Below are 21,292 nucleotides of genomic sequence, written 5' to 3' on the forward strand. Positions count from 1 at the left end.
TTACAAATAAAATGAATCCATTATTCTCTTAAACCTTTTGGTGTATATTTTACATTTCAGTTTCAGTATCATCATGCACTCTGAAGTAAACAAAAAGACAAAACCCTGAAAATGAAGTCATTAAATGAGGTTGCAGACAGTAAGCATGAAGTGAATTTCCCTTGCTCAGTTCCGTGAGATTCGTCCAGGAGCATCTTTCACTCGCAGGCCCCCATGACTGATTTCATCCCTGGATTTAGTTAGTCTCTAATAAAACACCCCATCTGTGGTGCAACCGTGACAGGATTTATAGATCACACAGGAGGAGTGTGTGAGCGAGAGGAAGAGGCAACGAGAAAGGCTGAGTCAGTCCAAAATTGGCTTTTTGCTCGCAGCCACCCACTCTGGAAAGACTGTGGCCACTGCCTTCGTCATCTTCCCTTCATCCTTCACTGTCAGCGTGCCCAAAGAAACATCAGCATGTCTTGACAGCAGTTGTGATCTAGTAATTGTGTTGTGTTTTATGTGGACAGCCATGCTTTTGATAGTTGTTAAATCTGGTACTCAATTTTGGGACCTTTACATGTCAACAATGCACTAAAACCTTTTTTCTTTTTTTATTTCAAGAAATAGTGATCCACACTCATTTAGATGTTTTTTTTTTTTCGTAATTTTTTTTTTTTATTCTTCTGGAAACAAAACTACAAATTCAATGCCTTCCTCAGCGTGTAAAACAATTATATCAGTTACATTTATGTCATCAATTATTCAATTTTCGTTCATTGAAAACATAGTCATATTATTTCGATAAACATATTGAACAATATTGAAATATTGCATCCATGCACAAAAAACATCACCTATGCAAAAAAAAATTAATTGTTTAAAAAAATCACATGCTTAAGCACACAATCATCATTTTCTGTGTACATTTAGATTTAGTCAATTCATACGCTTTTGTCTGAAGCGACTTACAATTGAGGAGAGATTCATTGATACTTATCATACAGCAAAAGTACTTATCACACACTTATCATTGTGCTCAGAGAATTGAATAAAGTGGTAGAGTATGGGAAGTGTTTTTTTTTGTGCGAGAGAAAGTGAAGAGTGTTTCTACAGGTGGTTTGTAAAGCCCACTCACCTGTGTGAAGCACACTTCATTAATGCATTTTTATTATATATGGACTGATTGTAAGAATGTGTCTGGTCCAGAAATCTGGTGCAAGTGTTGGTTGAAGTGTCAGAGAGATGAAAATGTGTGTTTTCTACAGGGGGTTTGTCAAGCCCACTCACCTGTGTAAGGCTTTTTTATCAGTTTTTTAGAGATGTTTTTTATTTAAACACAACACAAACTGTAATGAAAACAATGAAAAATCATACTGCTATAAAAATCTAAAATATATTAATCATTGTTTTCCACATTTTACACTACCTGACAAAAGTCTTATTGCCTATCCAACTTTTAGGATATAATAATTTGAAATAATTAGAAATAATAACTTGACCTCTAGTTGATCATTTGGTATCAGTGGCTTATATGAAAGGTAAAGACCTCTAGATTACGCTTATTTTACCTAAATAAAATCATGCCTTGATTTTTAATTATTTTTATCGGTGCTGAGAGGGCAACACGTGCTGGTCAGGACGGACAGCACTGCGGCGGTAGCGTATATCAACCGTATGGGGGGTATACGCTCCTGCCGCATGTCTCAGCTCGCTCGCCGTCTGCTCCTCTGGAGTCACACGCATGCTGAAGTCGCTGCTTGCTATTCACATCCCGGATGAGCTCAACCATGTGGCCAACAGGCTCTCACGGCAGCTCCTACCCCGGGAGAATGGCGACTCCACCCCGAGTCTCGGGACATGCTCAAATATGCGTTTCCCCCAGTGGGCCTACTCACGCAGTTACTTTGCAAGGTCAGGGAGGACGAGAAGGATGCTTGCTAGTTGCGCCTCTCTGGCCCAACCGAACCTGGATATCAGAACTCTCCGTCCTCGCAACGGCCCCCCCTGGCGCGTCCTTTTGAGAGAGGACCTACTCTCTCAGGGACAGGGCACCATCTGGCATCCTCGCTCAGATCTGTGGAACCTCCACGTGTGGTCCATAGACGCGACGAGGAAGACTTAGGTAACCTACCGTTGGCGGTGGTTAATACCATCACTCAGGTTAGTGCACCCTCTACGAGGCATGCCTACGCCCTGAAGTGGAGTCTATTCACTGAGTTGTGCGCTTCTCGCCGAGAAGACCCCCGATCTTGCCAGATCAGTGTTGTGCTTTCTTTCCTTCAGGACAGGTTGAAGCGAAGGCTGTCGCCCTCCACACTGAAGGTTTACGTGGCCACCATCTCCGCTCATCATGATGTGGTGGATGGTGGCACCGTGGGGAGGCATGACCTCATCATCCGGTTCCTCAGAGGTACGAGGCGGATGTTTCCACCCCGCCCCCCTCTCATGCCCTCTTGGGATCTCGCAGTAGGGCTAACGAGCTTAGGTGGGGATCCCTTCGAAACACTTGACTCAGTATCCTTGAGATTTCTGTCCTTGAAGACAGCTCTGTTGGTCGCGTTGGCATCGATTAAGAGGGTTGGGGACCTGGAGGCATTTTCGGTCAGTGACTCGTGCCTAGAATTCGGGCCGGCCTACTCTCACGTCCTGAGACCCCGGCCAGGCTATGTGCCCAAGGTTCCTATCATGCCGTTTAAGGATCAGGTAGTGAGCCCGCGGAGGAGGCAGACCCAGCCCTTTCATTGTTGTGTCCTGTTCGCGCTTTGCAAATATATGTGGACCGCACTCAGAGCTTTAGATCCTCTGACCAGTTCTGGGTATAAGTGCCTGCTATGCGAGATCGCTGCTGGCGATCCCATACGCTCACTCAGCCACGGTTTAGTCCCCTCTTCTAGGCGGGCTCGTGTCTGCCCTCCATGATAACCATCCTTATGCATCGACTCCCCATCTCTGGGCTAGTCCACAGGTTGTCACCAGGTCTCCCCTCTGGGTAGCAGGTGAGCTCCGCAGTGTCCTCCCTATCGGGACAGAGCGCTTTCCCAACGTACTGTCGTATTAAAACCTATTTTACTGGGTTATTGCGACTCCCCGAAAAATATAACTATTCCTGAACAGGTAAATAAGATAAGTAAGGGCCAGGGGACACGTTGGAAGACTGTGTCTTGGGGGGTTGTAGATGCGCTTGCTCTACTGCGTGGCACACCCTTCGCCAGGGACGCGGTAAGGTTTTTTTGTTGTGGCGTTTTCCATAGATTTCCCCATAGTGGAAGTTTCCACATAGCATTGGAGTTCCCCATCCGAAGGGGAACGTTACGGTTACTAAATTAGCCCTTCGTTCCCCGAGGGGGGGGGGAACGGAAATGCTATGTTCCTTCACCACAACGATTGTCCCTTAGTTGTTGAGCGTGAAAGTCTCTTCAGCTAGAAAAGGATGTCGAGCATGGCATTGGCTGCGTCTTTATAGCATGACTGATTGTCATTGACGCCAGCTGTGCATGCTGATGCCGCCAACTCATTGGGATTTTATTGGCCTGTTTTTATACTCTTTCAGATGATTGGTTTCTGACGAAAGCCCATAGTGGAAGTTTCCACATAGCATTTCCGTTCCCCTCCCCCCTTGGGGAACGAAGGGTTACTTTAGTAACCGTAACGTTCATTAGCTACTACAGCAGGGGAGTTCTTGAGATCTACCTGAGCTCAATCTCCCCTCTCGCCTTGCAAACGGGAGGGAGCCCCGAGCCCAAGGATCTTATGAGCTCAGGGATCTCTCCCGGGACAGCATGCCAAACGCGCTTTATAATCAATCATCAGCTAAGTGTGAACTCTTGAAACAAGGTTATTGATGATAATACAGTCACTACTGCACTGTCACTACTAATCGAAAGTCAAAGTAGCATCAACTTGCACTAAATTCTAGCCTTATGCTAGTTTTGTTAAATAAAATCAGCAAATAATGTAAATTAAATATGACAAGATGCTGCGGTGCTAGAAACTTGTATTCTTGTCGGCTAAGTGAACGAGTCTTTCATAATCGAGATTCATTTATAAACAAATTGCTCCCTCGAATCGCTTAGAATCAGAAGTGAAAACAGGACATGGGGTGTGTTTCAGGACATGGATTAGATCAAATTGAACAGGCAGGGAGGATAACACTTTCCATGCACACAAACACATTCTCTTTGTCTGCAATGCCAGTGCGGATGTAGAAAAGTGATGTAAAATTATAATTGCATACTGACCACCGGGAACACTCCCGACCATAGATAAATGTATATATATATATATATATATATATATATATATATATATATATATATATATATATATATATATATATATATATATATATATATATACATATATATATATATATGAGATCCGTCTTCCACTGCAACTTGGTCCCACATTCATTTCAATGGTAGGAGCGCTACCCTGTACTAAAATGGTGGCTGTATTGACGTGTTCCTTCCAATAGACAACAATAGCATAGGTGACATCTAATATAAATATCTATGGTTGCTTCAGAGCAAGTTTGAGCTACCCTGCTGTGACAACATCTCCTGGATGAGTTTTGAAGAACAAATTTATATTAAAGAGCAAATTTATCAAGCCATCAATAACCAAATCCAGCTTATCGAGTAGTCCACTTGAAGATGAGTCCATGAAGAACAGACCCATGTTGTCCTCCACTGTTATTTTGATACTTGATTCAAAACATTTTTGACAAGTTGTTGTACATACAGTACCTGTAGAGCCACCGATTTCACAAAATCATGATTCACTGTAAAAACTGCAGGGTTCCACACACTTCCTTAATGTTGTCCCAACACAAATCGATTAAGTTAACCTATTTTGTTTTTACAAATTTAAGTGGATTGAACAATTAAGTTGAAACTAAAAACTGTTGAAAAAACTCTTTCAATCAATTTTGTTGGTTCAGTTTTAGTAAGCTTTTTAGCGAGCTTTTTAGCGAGCTTAGTTTTAATAATTTTTTTAGTAGTTTTAATCAGTTTAGAAATCATTTTTTGAGTGTTTATGGGGAAAGTGTAATAGTGTTGTTTACAAAAATGTGCAATTTGGTTGCACACATAACAAAAGACACGATTCAGCAATCTGAGATATTCATAATGAGCTTCACTTTTGGTCTTTGATTAGAAGTAAATAAATAAATAAATAAATAAATTAGAAATACTACGACAAGTTGCCTGGAAACTTAGTATGTGAATTTGTTACATACAAAATGCCTCAGTATACTTTATGCAGTTCACTGACAGGGGCTATGGAAATGTAAACATGAACACCGATTGGATACAGACAATCACATTCAAATTTACTCGAGCCATATGATCCTGAAACCTGGCTAATCATGAACCTTTTTTTCCACAATCAACCGGAACTACTTTACCAATTAGCAAGATCAGCCAAACATCTGTTTTAGGCTCTGATTCCCATCTGTCTTCTGGGTGGATGCTGTGACAGAGATTGATAGAAAGACGCTGATTGTATCTGCAGGCCGAGTTCACGTCCATTCAGGTTTTGATAGATAAAGAGCTTTTGTGTGAAGTCATTGTAGTCTTGAGTTCTTCAGCGGCTGCAAAAAGTCATACGGATGGTTTTCATTAGGAGCCGTGTAGTGTGAGGCGCTTGTGAAGAGTTTGCAGGTTTGGCAGCTTCCTCCTCGTGTATTTGAGCTTTCCCTGGGGAGAAAAGCAAATTGTCAGAAAAAGGTTGAAGAAGGCGGGATGTGCCAAGCGTCTTTTCTCTCCGCTTCTTTCTCCCAGAGATCTCTGTGATTGTTTGACCAGAACTCTTTAAATCTTTTGCAACACGAGAACTCAGAATCTAGCTCAGGTTTGATTCGGCGAAGATAAAATCACTCCTAAAATAACTCTTACTCTCTTAAAAATAATGGTTCCAAACATTTTTTTCTTTTCATTGACATATGGGTCTTTCACAACAAATAATTGCATAAAACATATGCCGGAATAGTTCAGTATGGTTCATCCTGCTGTGGCCACTCCTGATAAATAAGGGACTAAGCTGAAGAAAAATGAAAGAGTGAAAGAACAAAAAGTTGTTGGAATTGTAATGGTGGAGTGGAGAGACAATGACAGTTAATTTGGTGGACAAGAATTATTGGAAGGCCATGATTGGTAAGGGCCGATGGAGGGAATTTGGCCAGGACAGTTATAGAAATTCAGTTATAGGAACATGGTATACTAGGCACAATTGGACAATGGTTATGGATGAAGGTGACACATTAAAGGCACTAACATTAGCTTTCTGAATGTTAATCTCTTTAATATACTGTCTATGTATTCATCTAATCAGTGTACACTTTACCATATAATCCCTATAGTGCTGGGTTAGACACTGCTCTGAAGTACTGTAGAAGCTAATTTACAAATGGCATTCCTAGAATCCAAATTATTTTTGTTTCTGTGGTGATAATACAACAAAAAGATAATACAACTACTTCTACCAATGGTTCTAGGAACCGTGAAAATGTTTCTCTTGTGTAAAACCCTCTATAGAAGAACCATTTTTTCTCCCTAAAGAACTACTTAGTTAACCAATCTTAATAAAAAAAATTCTTATTTCTTAAAAATGTTAAAAAATAGTCTAAAAAATAGACTTGCTCTGAATCAGTGTTGTTAGCAGAAGAGTCTTAATACACTATGTGACAAAAGTCTTGTCATCGCTCTCAGTTGTAAGAGCAACCAATACTAACTTTACTTCTAGTTGATCATTTTGAAAAGTGGCATAAGGTAGATTTCTTCCGATGAATCATCTGGTAAACTGCAGCCCAATCATCACAAATACTGCAAAAGATCTTTTGGAACCTGCAAGGACCCAAGATTCTCATAGAAATCAACCAAGTTTGGTAATGGAAAAATCATGGTTTGGGGTTACATTCAGTATGGTGGCGTGTGAGAGATCTGCAGAGTGGATGGCAACAACAGCAGCCTGAGGTATCAAGACATTTGTGCTGCCCATTACATTACAAACCACAAGAGAGGGCAAATTCTTCAGCAGGATAGCGCTCCTTCTCATACTTCAACCTCCACATCAATGTTCCTGAAAGCGAAAAAGGTCAAAATGCTTCAGGATTGGCCAGCCCAGTCACCAGAGATGAACATTACTGAGCATGTTTGGGGTAAGATAGAGGAAGCATTGAAGATGAATCCAAAGAATCTTGATGAACTCTGGGAGTTCTGAATCAGTGAGTTGTTAACCAAAGACTCACTCTAAATAAATCATTTGAATCGGTGAGTTGTTAACTGAATCATTTGATCTTTTAGAATCATTCAGTTGTACTAACTATAGTATATGCAGTGGTGGAAAGAGTACTGAAAAATCATACATAGTAAAAGTAGCATTACTTGCCTAAAAATGTAGTGCAAGTAGAGTAGAAGTATCTGTTGTGAATATTACTCAAAGTATGAGTAAAAAGTAGCCCGTTTAAAAGTACTCAAGAGTAGTGAGCATTACACTGTAAAAGGCTGGTGCATTTACATGTAATTTGTGGATTTGTGTAAACGTCACATTTTGTAGTGCATTTAGTTATTGCCCAGCACGCACACAACATCATAAGAAGTTAATATTAGGTTAAATTTAGGTCTTATTGTCAGATGACCAAAATTATATGTCTAGCCAGCATCTAAGGACAACCTTATTTTGATGTCCAATAACGACCTCAAATGATGTTTATATTTGGTTGATTTTAGGTTGTATTGGAGAGTGACCAAAATCCAACGTCGAGCCAACATCTTAAACCTACATCATATTGACATCAAATACTGACATTTATTTGTTATGTATGGCAACCAAATCCAACGTCTGGTAGATGTCATAGTGGTAACGTCCACACAACATTAGGCTGTAACATCATTAGACGTTGATATTTGGTTGATTTTAGGTTGGACATTGACATCGGCCTGACAAGTTCTGACGTCAACCTGATTTTCATTTCCAAACAAAATGCAACGTCCCCATAAAGTTGGGGTACAACGTCAATCTGATGTCATGTTGACGTCTTGTGCCTGCTGGGTGTTTAAGGCCATTTAGGTCATCATACAGTAAACATCCTTCATCTTCTCATCAGTGACATGCAACTAAACAGTCTCTCGATCATTGTGTATGACGATTTCGGATATCTTGGACTCTTTTAATGCTTCCAAACTGTTTGCTGCAATAAATCACCCATGTGTGTTCTATGTGCGAATTGATTGGTCAGAAATCACTGGACTGATTTTTCTAATTCCCATAGCCAGAAAAATAAAGTAGTGACTGCAGTTTGAAGGAAAGTAGTGGAGTGAAAGTACCAATACAGCGCTAACAATGTACTCAAGGGAAAGTAAAAGTACACATTTTTAAAACTACTTAGTAAATTACAATTCCTGAGAATAACTATTCAATTACAGTAATTTGAGTATTTGTAATTTGTTACTTTACACCACTGAGTATATGCTAACACACATTCAAATGATTCACATCCTGCTCTGGTCTCTGAGGGAAAGAGCTCTTTGTGTTCACTCTGGTTAGGACTGTGGACAGACAGGTGACTGTGAGGAAATCTGCTCACTCACGTCACACACAGAGATACGGGCACTTCAAGGCCATGGCTAGTGTTTGTATTGTGTTTTTATTTGTGTTCACCCTGAAGTCTGGACTGGCACCTGCACGGGAGGAGAGGATAGAGAATGTGGAATACTGACTGACCCTGACCTGGAACAAACTGTGAAAAATGAGTGTCACTTGACATTCATGAAGTGCACATCAGGTTTTAACATTAGTGTGCAGAGAGGCTTTTAAACAGTGTTTTGGACCGGTAACATTTCAGTGGCCCCACCACACACACACAAAAAAGAGTTTTGGATTGACGCTATTTGCATTTTTATTATATATTATGCTGATGATTATATTGCTGAATACATAATAAAATAAATAATTAAAATGTCAAAAAAAAATGCCATATAATATAATAAAAAAAAATTGATATTTGAATCAGTTATTTTAGGAGGAATTAGTAAGTTATTTAACATGTTATTTTTTTTGTATTTGTTGCGTTTTTTTATTTTATTTTAAATAAAAATGTTTTTTTGTTTTTTAAAAATAACCCTAAAATTAGCAGAACACAAAACAAAGAACACAGAAAACAAAACACAAGAAAACATGTTAAATGAGAATCTGAAATATTTTATGGCATACTTCAAAAACAAGATGATTTAGTATTCAAAAATGTTTTATTTCGATTTTTTTTAATAAATTGGTCTTACACTTCTTATTTTCTGATTTTTCATAGTATATGTATTAATTCTGGTACTTTTACTATAAACTGACATATCAACCATTTGGTAGAGGCTGATATTTTAGAAATTATGGGATGTGTCAATTGTGAAAACAATTGAGTTAACCAAGTTTTAATTCAGTAAGTTAACCACTTTTAATTAAGTTTATTTTATTTAAAAAAATTTTTTAATTATTTAAATATTTTAAAAATAACCCTAAAATTACCAGAACGAAAATGGAGATAAAAAAAAAAAACACACACCCACACAGAGAGAGAGAGAGAGAGAGAGAGAGAGAGAGAGAGAGAGAGAGAGAGAGAGAGAGAGAGAGAGAGAGAGACTAACTAAAGTTACAAAGTTAAAACTCAAAATTTAAGTTGAAGTACTAAATTTACCAAAGCTTAAACTGAAATAAAGAATTATATATATATATATATATATATATATATATATATATATATATATATATATATATATATATATATATATATATATATTTATATATATTTATATATATTTATATATGTATATACAGTTGAAGTCTGAAAAATTCTCACAAAAACTGTCAGCCTCCTAGAGCTACATCACACTACAGTACAGTGTGCTTTACATTAATTATCTGTTCATCGTGTGTCTGGCATCTGCTAGTCAGCGAGTATTTGTCTCTGTCATGCTCTCTCTATCTCTTCACTCGAGCCCTGCATGTCTTAACCTGTGTTACACTGCTCACAGGCGGCGCCCCGAGAAAAGGGCTTTGTTTTGCGGGTGGTCATTTTGTAGCTAAATTGAATCTCATATAAGGAAGCCCAGAGGCTTGAGGATGTACTTTCTGCCTGTTAAAAAAGCCGTTTATGACCACTATTTAGTCAAGTCACACATTAAAGCAAATCTTCTACAAATTATTGGGGTTAACTACAGTCTCTAAACAATATTTTCACGCACTGTAAAACCTAACAGTGAATATCACTAAATGAAATAAGTTAGTTTAACTTACAGTTACTTTGACTTAATGAAAAAGAGTTATGGTAACTCCTAAACTGATTATATTAAGCACAGCTCAAACCTAATGGGTTATGAATTGATTAATTATATTTTTGTGTTACCTAGAAGCAATGCCAAGCCATTTGATTAGCTGCATAGTTGTTTGGACTTAATTTGTTCTATTAACTGAACTCTAAATATTTAAATTATTACTATTCTAAATATTTGACGATATCAACACAAATAAACTTATCAGGTTTTACAGTGTATAATAATAATAATAATAATAATAATAATAATAATAATAATAATAATAATATTATACAGTAATATCAATAAACTTTTTTATATACTCAAAACACGATTTTTGCTTGTTTAAACTACTTAATTTTTATATGTTCAATCCACCTAAATTTGTGAAAACAATTAAGTTAATTAAATAGATTTGTGTTGGGACAACTTAAAGGAATTGTTTTTAAACGGATTAGTTTACCTTAATTAAAAAAGTAAGTAAACTCATTGACTTAAAATGTTAAAATACAGTAACTATGTGCACAATTAAAGTTAAATCAACTTAAATGTGTAAGTTACAAAGGGGTTTACTTACGTTTTTAAGTAGTCAACGTGCCTCTTTTAAGGCAAGGGGTTTACTAACTTTAAAGTAAAGGTAAAAGATACATACAAGGATACATGCATAAAAAAATTCACAAATACTAATAAAAAAAGAAAAGAAAATTATTTAAAATCATGTTATTATTATAATAATTTATAAAAGATGAATCACTGTCTGATCATTGGACATGGAAGTATAGATTACAGCATGTTGTAATAATAATGTAACTATACAGTACACAGTATGTGTAAGAACACTGGAAGAAGCAATAGTAAACCCATTGCCTTAAAAGGGACTAGTTGATTTTACCTAAAATAATGAGAAGTAATTTTGTTGTAACTTAGAACTATTAGTTCGCTTAACTTAGTTTTTATAACTATGCACATAATTCATTTACAGAATCATTTTGAAGCAATGCTGACTACATTTTTTTTTAAAGCAAAGTCAACTAATCACTTTTACAGTGCATAGGGGAACACTATTAAACATTTGGGGAGGTGAACATTATTGTTATATACACCTTGTAGCTAAGAAACAAGAGGACAACCTTTACACTATAACATCAAAGACCATATTGGTGTGGTAATTACAGAGAAAAAAGGAAATTATTGACCATTGAATTAGTAGTAAAAATTATTATTTTCTAATAATTCAATGGTGAGGAGCAAATTATTATGCTTTTACCACGATAACTACACATGAAGACACATTTCAGATGTAATATTTCAAGGCATTTTTGTCCTCATATGCCTCCTGTGTGCAGTAGTTGGTATTTTCTTACATCTCAACCAGAGCCTTTGGCTTTATTTTGATTAGGTTGTTTGAAAAATGTCAGTTATTTCACAGCCGATAACAGTCAGTGTCGTGATATGGACCAAGAAATGCTGGGTTATTAACCCAACGCTGAACAATGCAGTGTAAATGTGGCCTAATAGATCATTTGGATTCAGAAACTAATGTGTGACTGAGCAAGCAGATAGAGATGTGTAGTCCTGTGTGCCTGAAAACAGCACATTCCTCTTTATTTGTGAATGAGCCTCACTTTAGGAAGGCACAGGATTGCAGGAGTATAAAATACATAGATTTATTAACAAACACTTACTGCACATAGAGGAACAATGGAGACTCAGGAATGACATGGCGTGAAAACAGACATCAACTGTGAGGTAGAATAGCGGCCCAAGAATAAATGACACACAGAGACTATAAATACGCAGAGGATGATTGAACTGACTGTATGGAGGGGTGAGACACAGGTGGAAGTGATGAACATAAACTAATGGCGGGAACTAGAACAAAGGAGCACATGGGGAAGGACACATGACAAAAACAAACATACATGAAAGACAGGTTCTGACACCTATATATATTTTTTCTTCTAGGAAAAGTCTTATTTATTTTATTTTAGCTAGAATAAAAGCAGTTTTAATTTTTTAAACCCATTTTATCAATATTATTAGCCCCCTTAAGCAAGATTTGTCTACAGAACAAACCACAGTTATACAATAGGTGCATTCGACTTCATGCAGCACTGAGCAGATCAATCTAAATCTGTTTTAAAGTGGTGCATGCTGGTTAGAAATTTTGTCTGGATTGACGCTGTGCGGACGCAACATGACTGTCACATGTGGCATCAAAGTACCGCGACAGTGCTCTGAGATCAGATGACTGATTCAGCCGGTGCAGCATCTGAAGAGCAACTGCGGGTGCTGCGATGACTACACTGATATTACACAATTGGCCGAGTTAACCGCAAGACAACAACCATGTGTGTTGTCAACAACTTCAGATTCACAAATTTCAAAACAAACCATTAACCTTTTATACCCTCTATATATTGTACACATCATGCTTATTAAAAGACTTCAAATATTTTACTGCAATAAATATTTAAATTAAAATTTTGACCTTTTTTTACAGACTATTTTTACTGCATACAGCTTTGGAGCTTTAAATGATATTTAAATGATATATTTTAGTAAATAACCTAAATCTTAACTCAAATAAGTCTTACGGATTTGAAATAAAATAATTAGCATCATTGATCCTGACACCCCTTTAAAGCTTTCTTAACAAATTAAGTAAAAAAAAAACTATTTTATTAAATAATTATAAAATGATTTATATGATTATAAAATATATATTTTTCCTGTCTAGCCGTTTATGCGCATGTTTTAAAAGTGGCATTGATGTACCTGCTCTTTCTGGGAAATTTCTACTTAAAGTGTAGCTCACTTATTTTAGGAATGTCCTTTTGTTCAATCTTTTTGGATTAAAGTGCTGTTTTAAAATGCTTTCATCATCCAAATAATCTTAATCATTGTTTAAGATTTAATCAAAACACCTTGTTTTGGGTTTTACATTAATAATATTGGAAAGTTTTATATCTATAAATGTAAATAAATGTAAACCCCTTTTTGGCATATTCAAACAAGAAGTATTAGCCTAGAGTGATGTTTAAACTACTAAAATGTGTGCTCATTGCTCTATATTTAATAGACCTATTCATTTTTATGTTTATATTACCCTCTCGTTTCCCTTTATTTCTCTAATGCTGCTTTTGTTATATATATAATTCATAATTCCCTTATTGTTTAAAAATGGACTAGTTTGTAGAGACTCTATTCTGTTTTATTTGTACTGTAAATCTTTTGTTGTTATTAAAAAAATAATAAAAAAAATGATGATGACGCCATGTGATCGGTCATCATGACTACCGCAACTTTGTTTTCAACTCCGCCCCCACCTGCTCTCGGCTAATCTCGTTGATCACCAGCTGCAGCCATGGTTTAAGTCGAACGCACCTAATGACTTGCAGTTGAGCCTTTAAATTGCACTTCACGCTGAATACTAGTGTCTTGAAAAATATCTAGTAAAATATTATTTACTGTCATCATGGCAAAGAGAAATAAATCAGTTATTAGAAATAAGTCATTAAAACTATTATGTTTAGAAATTTGTTGACAAATCTTTCCGTGAACAGAAATTGGGGAACAAATATACAGAGGGGCTAATAATTCAGGGGGGCTAATAATTCTGATTTCAACTATATATATATCTTGGTATTCACAATCACGTTTTAAAATGTATGACATGAAGTGTTTTCCATGAATGTTTAGGATTTAATTTGAAACTTTTTTTCTGCTCCGTTTAAAAAGCAAAACATTTCACAACTAAATATTATTATTATCTCTAATCATATTTGTGTATTTGTGGTCCTGGTGGTCTCTTATAAGAGCCTTTATCTTAATCCATGACCACAACAGCTGCAAACAGGCCTGCTAGTTAAAACAAACTTCTATAAATCATCATTTTGGGCTGTGACCCGTTCTTAGCAGGATGAACTTCAGGTTATGGGCTCCTACCATTGAATGAAGTTTGCAGAAGTCAGATTCATGGAAACACACAATTACCTCATGTCTCTTCACAGTATCTGTGCGCATATACTTAGTATCATCTGTACTTAGGCATGTTGGTCAGTGATTTTTGTAAAAATATATGGGGTTACTAATCAATTCTACCTTAGCAACTGTTGCCATTCACTCTAGGTCTGATCTGGTGTAAAGTAAGTGTGAGGCCAATTCTGTTGAATAACAACTGACTTGTTCAATTAGATTTAGCAACATTAAAAATTCCACAAATGTTTTCCCTCCTCTTTTCAGCGCTTCAGTGACTGCGCAATAACAGCACAAATAACAAAACATGGGCTTTCATTATCTCATCATCACACACACGCTGCGCTTCAGTAAAGAGAGAAAAATAGAACAAAATTACACTGTTATATAAAAGGAATTACATACATATACAAAACATGTTTAACTTAATGTGTTAAAAAATGTGCTAGAAAATAAAGATTGGCTAAAAACACTGATCAATTGGGATTTACGACAAATGGTATGCACAACTTTCTGTGGCTCTGCACTAGCCATCATGGGAAAGCCGATTTGAATTTAGCAGCTGATCTCGTGACACACTAAATATTCTACACTGTAAAAATATTCTTGCTGCCTTACGTTTTGTAGTTGAATCAAATGAACTTTTCTAGTCATGTCAACAAACATCAGTCAAACTAACTAAAAATATTAAATCAAACTTGGTGTGCAATACTGTATGTACAGTGATCGCACGCTTCAGATACCAGTCTAGAATGATTACACCAGTTTGATCATACACGTCAAGGTTAAAGATGCTGTATGGGATTGAGACCTAGTGGTTGAACTAGGTATTTCAGTCCAAATTCAAAATATTGGCGAGTTTTTTTTTGCCTGGCCACTCCTCCGATGACTCCACACAAACGCAGGTTGCCAGATTGACAACACTAAAGCGCGTCGCACATCGGATGCACCGCAACATGGTGTGCACATGACAGTTGGAAGTACCACACACCAGACGCACACATTCGAATGTTATTTATTATGAAACCATTCAGATGGCACTCTGTGGCGCGGCAGAAATATGAACAGTGTTCTGAGTTGTAGCTGGGTGCCGCGGAAAGCCGCCTGTGTGTATACTTTGCAAGAAATCTATGTTTAGAATTCTAAAATGCTTGACGCTGCGTGGTGTGGCGCATTGAGCCTTACAATGTAAGCTAATGTTCACATTATTAATATTTATATTATTTACTAATTAAAAAACACCTTATGTGGATTTTTATATCTTTAAATCTGTCTCATTTCTGCGACTGCTATTGTTCTCTGCTGTTCCAGCCTGATTTCACAAGGAAACGTACTGTAACTATTTTATGTTTTGTCAGTTTAGTGGCTAATTCATATGAACTTGTACGTTGTACAAAAATTTACAATTTAAAAAAGAAGGTGTGACACCCAACCCCGCACCTAAACCAAACCGTCATTGGGGGATAAACAAATCATACTAAATTATGCAAATGAGATTGTATGTATTCATTCAATTTACAAATTACCCACTAGATCAAAAAGTTACGAATTGCGGTGAGATCATTTTGCCAGTTTAAAGATGTCCCTGCATACACTGAGGATGCCTTCATGGCCAAAATAAAATACTCTGTTATTTTGCGTACTGAAATATAATTGAGTAAACTGGTTGGAGTTGCTCAGACCAAAACAGCACAGACAAACAAAAAACATGCTTACACGGAATGCACATTTTCAAAAGAGAGTGACTGTAGTATTGCTATTTAAAAAAACAAGTACAGTGGGGGAAAAAGTACTGAACACGTTATGGTTTTTCCTGTGATTAATATTTCTAAAGGAGCTGTTTACATAGAATCGAACCAGATTTTGATAAAACCCAAACAATACAAACATAAAAATAAAACAAAACCAAAAAAAATCTGAAAGAAATATGTGTAATAACAATGACATGACACAATGAGAAAGTACTGAACTACTGAAATGTATTTAATACTTTATAGAAAAGGCTTTTTTTGGTGATGGCAGCTTAAAGATGACTCTCATATAGAGAATGAAGGCCCATCCATTGCTCAGGTCAGATTTTTTTTTTCACAGACTTCAGCAGAGTGTAAAAATCTTGATGATTCTGTGGGTCTCGTCTATCAAATCTGATCTTTATTTTGTATTTTAAATTGGATTCATGTCAGGTGATTAACTGGGCCTGTCACATCCCCGGCTTGTTCCTGCTCACCCAATCATTGTTCTCCTTCACAAGCCACCTCCATCCAATCCCTTGAACTCTCACCAGTCTTCTAATGACTTGCACCTGTTCCCCATCATCAAAGGACACTATAAAGACCCACCTTCTCTTCTCAGTCGTTGACAGGTATTGAAGTCGGATGGTTGACCTCATCTTCACTTTTTCGTCTTCTCCCTTTCTTCCATGGATGTTCCTTATGACTTTTCGAGTCCTTCATTCTGATCAAGGGAAGTGAATTATTCTTATCTGATGTTTACTAGAAGATCTGCTATCTACTAGATGAACTGTGTGTCTGTGTACTCACCTGCTAAGTCTCCTACGAGCGAACTACAAGTGAGATCGATAACATCTGATGTTGACACTTGCATTGCTGTGACTAAAGATCGCTACAGCATTGATATCAACCCTCTGAATTCCCACTGTGATTAGTAACTTTGTTTTGAATAAAACTGTGAAAAGATAACCATCTTTCTTTTTTGGCTACCAGCGTGACAGGGCCATACAGCTTGATTTTCTTTCTTTTAAACCATTTGAGAGTTTCCTTGGCTGTGTTTTGGATCATTGTCTTGCTGAAATGTCTACCCTGGTTTCATCTTCATCATCCTGCCAATGTAGATGTTGGACTGAAGCAACTACTGTTAATTTACAATGAGGAAGGGCAGAGGGTTGCGGAATAACTCCTGAGAGATCTCAGCTGCTGTCTGGGCTTTCACTACCTTTCTACACCTCCCTTCCTTCATGTGTTCAATACTTTTTCCCTGTGTCATTTTATTACGCATAACTTTATTTGTAAACTAGTTAAATTTGTTTTCTTTGCATATTTGAATTTCTTTAGTTGTTGAAACAATTTCAAGTCAACAGCACCTTTAGAAATATGTTTTCTGAGAAATTATGATTTGTTCAATACTTATTTCCCCCACTCTATGTTTACTTAACATGTTCTCCAAATATCTGCAAATATATTATGGTATTTTTAGCCTTTAGAAGAGTCAAAATGTACATCACCTTTAAATGCTTCATTAAGGAATGTCATTCCAGAGTATGAACACTCAGATTTTTACCTAAACAGCCTATTTCTTTAACCAGTTTACCTCAAAGTGAGCTAACAAAATAAACACTGTCGACTTTGATTACATGATGACTTCAAGCTGCTCTTCATCTGCTGTTGTTGTGTGTCTCTGATAGTCACCAGCAATTTAGCATTTTAAATCTGCTTTATCTTATCAGTCATTACAGTCAATGGTGCATGCAGCCTGACTCGTTCTCTTTTTATTTGCCGTTTTCATCTTCCTCGCTCTCTTTCTCCAGATTTGTGGAGTGTATCTGTGCTGCAGTATATCTGCCAGCACTGACCGCTGTATGAGTCCAGGAGGGGGGCCGTTGACCGAGGGGCCCATTTGAGATATTATCAGACCCAACCATCAGTCTCAACTCAAGTTTCATCCATCCCCCATCACCTCATACCTCTTTACCCTCCGCAAACCTACTCTTTTCTACCTTCCTTCACGGTGTGACCCCCTGCAAGCCCTGACCCTGTTTTATCAGCACCAGCTTTTTTAAATAAATAAAATTCCTCTTCCCGTTTTCCCCACTGAGCGCTCCATAATGGAAACCACATTAGATGTTCGGTTTTTAAGTGATTTAAGGCTCATTTTGAACAATGTCCATTGGGACTCTTTCAGTGACGAAAGAACAGCACGTTCTGCTCTACAATGGTATTGTTTTAGTGTTCATTTCATCTTAAACTCGAGGTTTTGGATTGCATTTATAATTTGGACTAAAACTTTGTCGTTTTGCCACAACACACAGTACAAATGTGCCATTTTTTTCTTGGAAGGAGCCTTTCTTTTCATGACCATTCAGTTTCTCCATTCCTTCATTTTCGGGCATGAACAAAACATGACGTGGAGGTCATTAGTTGGGTTTTTCTTTTTGTTCCTTTTCTTTGCCATTTATTATGACAAAACAAGCCCTGACATGGTTAATAGGACCCTGGTGTGAAGTAAAAAAGGGTCTTGAAATTCCTTGAAAAACTCTTGTGTTGTGATTCAAGGTGTATTTTGTGATTTCAGGACTGTTTGGTGACAACTGTCTGTAACACTTTAAATGGATTTCTAAAAAAGGCTTAATTTCTCAACATTATATAAGATCCATCAAGAATGATCAATCATCTTAATCAGAATAATAGAATAAAACTAATATTTGAATTATTTATATAATTAAATATGTGATTAATAATTTGTGTCAGTCATACTGTATGTATATATATATATATATATATATATATATATATATATATTTTTTTTTTTTTTTTTTTTTTTTTTTTAAATGAATTAATTATAAAATAAATTTAATAAAGTTAAATACATTTGAATTAATTATTATCTATCTGTTATTTAAAGTTGTTATTATTTAGTGTTTATAATGTAATCTATTGGTAGCGCTTTATAATAACTACACATACTGACTAGTTTTTTAAGCATTAGCAAATTGTTAATTCATCATTTGTTAAGCATTAATATTAAGCTTAATTAAATTAAGTATTAATAAGCAGTTTATAAATACAACTACAAATACTGCACTCAACAAAAAAAATTTACTTGTTCAAACTACTTATTTAAAATGAGCTAAAACAACACAATTCTTGAGATTTTATTGGGGCAACTTATTTTTTTATGTTGAATTCACATAAATGTATTAAGTGTTAAGTTAACTTAATTGATTTGTGTTGGGATAACATGAATGAATTGTGTGGAACCCTGCATTTTTACAGTGTGTGTTCTTGATTTTGTAAGCATATTTATAATGTGCTTAATTGTATTTCCATACATTGTTACTGATTAATAAACTATTCCAATAACCATTTATATATGTATATAATGATTTTTCCGTATATTAATAAATGCTTTATTAACACAACTTCATGGAGTTTTGTGACCTAATTTAAAGTGAGGAATATTTAGGCTTTATTAATCCCTTATAAATGATAAATACAGGCTCAGTAGCAAATGAAAAATAAATAAAATACAAATAAATAAATAAATAAAAAACAACATCAATTGATAAAACAACAACAATATAATAATTTAACAATGTAACAATAGTCTCTTCAGTGTTATTCAGTGATGTTTAAACTGTACAGTAATTTTATATTTAGATAAGATTGCAAGGATTTATTTTCCATTTGATAGTTTATTATGTCTTGAAATAATTTTTTTATTTTTATGAATCATCTACTAAAAGACAGAAATTATTACTTTACAAACTGTATTGTAAGTAAAGCATTTTCATATTAGTCAGTAAAATTACTGAAATTAATTTAAAAACTGAATAAACATAAATTTACACATATTTACACACAACTGGGCTGGAAATCTGCGGATTCCTGCTGGCGCTGAATCTGTGTGGGCTTATTTATAAGGGATTAATAAAGCATAAATAGTCCTCACTTAAATTAGTTCACAAAACTCAATGAAGTAATGTTAATAAAGCATTAATTAACATACAGAGTAACTACTATATTCCTGAATAATAAGATATATAAATGGTGATTTGAATAGTTTATTAATGATTTACTTTCTCATTCTGAATGATCTTAAAATCCACCAACTACTCTTAAATAAACTGGTTTGGAAATACTGCAATAATTTTAAATTTTGTAGTAAAAAATTATTCAGTAACAAAGTTTTAAAATACAAATATTAAGCACATGATAAACATGCTTATAATTCAAGAACACAGTATTTGTAGTTGTATTTATAAACTGTGTATTAATGTAGAGTTAATGCTTACCCTTATGTACTGTTGGGGATGTTTTCATCCTCTCTAGGGTGATTTTGAGTATTTGGCCATAACTTTTTCTGTTTCAGCTAGCACAATGATTTTTGGTGACAAATCTTACTTTGACACATATTTAGAAAAAATACACTCTGGGAAAATTTACTACCTTTTTGTTATGTTCGGGATGAAAACACCCACAGAATTAAACTGCTGTAAAAATGCATCAGATTTATTAGATTTATTTTTTTTGCATGAATCTGTAAAATCTGCAATAAACCTCAGTCCTGATCAAAACCACTAAATTGTTTAGAAAATTACAAGATTTTAACTTTTTAATTGCCAAATTTATAAATGATGTGACTGAAACCCCCCCACAAAATGACGTATTTTCAATATAAAAAGTAGTTGTGGACTGATTTTTTTTTTTTTACCTTTTATCAAAGTCTTGGACATGTGAAACAAAGTCACCTTTGATGCATTGTTTTTGACTTTTACATTTTTTTCCTCACTAATTTACTGTTGGTGGCTGTTTTTGCCCCATTGACTAACATTATAACTTTGTTATAATTTTTATTACAAAATCATGACACCATAATCATGCATTTTTGATTGTTGGTGGTTTTCCCTGTTGTGAAGAGGTAATTTTTACTGTTGATCATTAGTTGGCACCGTTAACCCTTTAGAGAGACAAATGCAAAAAAAAAAGCTTAGTTTCTGGATTTTATATGGAGTATAACAGCAAATAAAAGTGTGTGAGTGACCTTTATGCACTTACCTTGATGTGTCTGAGAAAATCTAAATATGCATCTCAGCTCTCAAAACTACATGCAGTAAATAAAAACAAAGACTGTGTATTTATGCACCATCAAACATGGCTAGAATGGAAGTCAACGGGGCAAAAATAGCCACCAACAGTAAATTAGGGGGAAAAAAAAAAAGAAAAACTAACAATGCATCAAAGCCAATGTTGTTACTAATCTTTCACATATCCAAGACTGTGATAAAAAGAAAT

The sequence above is a fragment of the Danio aesculapii genome, chromosome 22 (assembly GCF_903798145.1).
Source record: "Danio aesculapii chromosome 22, fDanAes4.1, whole genome shotgun sequence".
Taxonomy (NCBI): domain Eukaryota; kingdom Metazoa; phylum Chordata; class Actinopteri; order Cypriniformes; family Danionidae; genus Danio; species Danio aesculapii.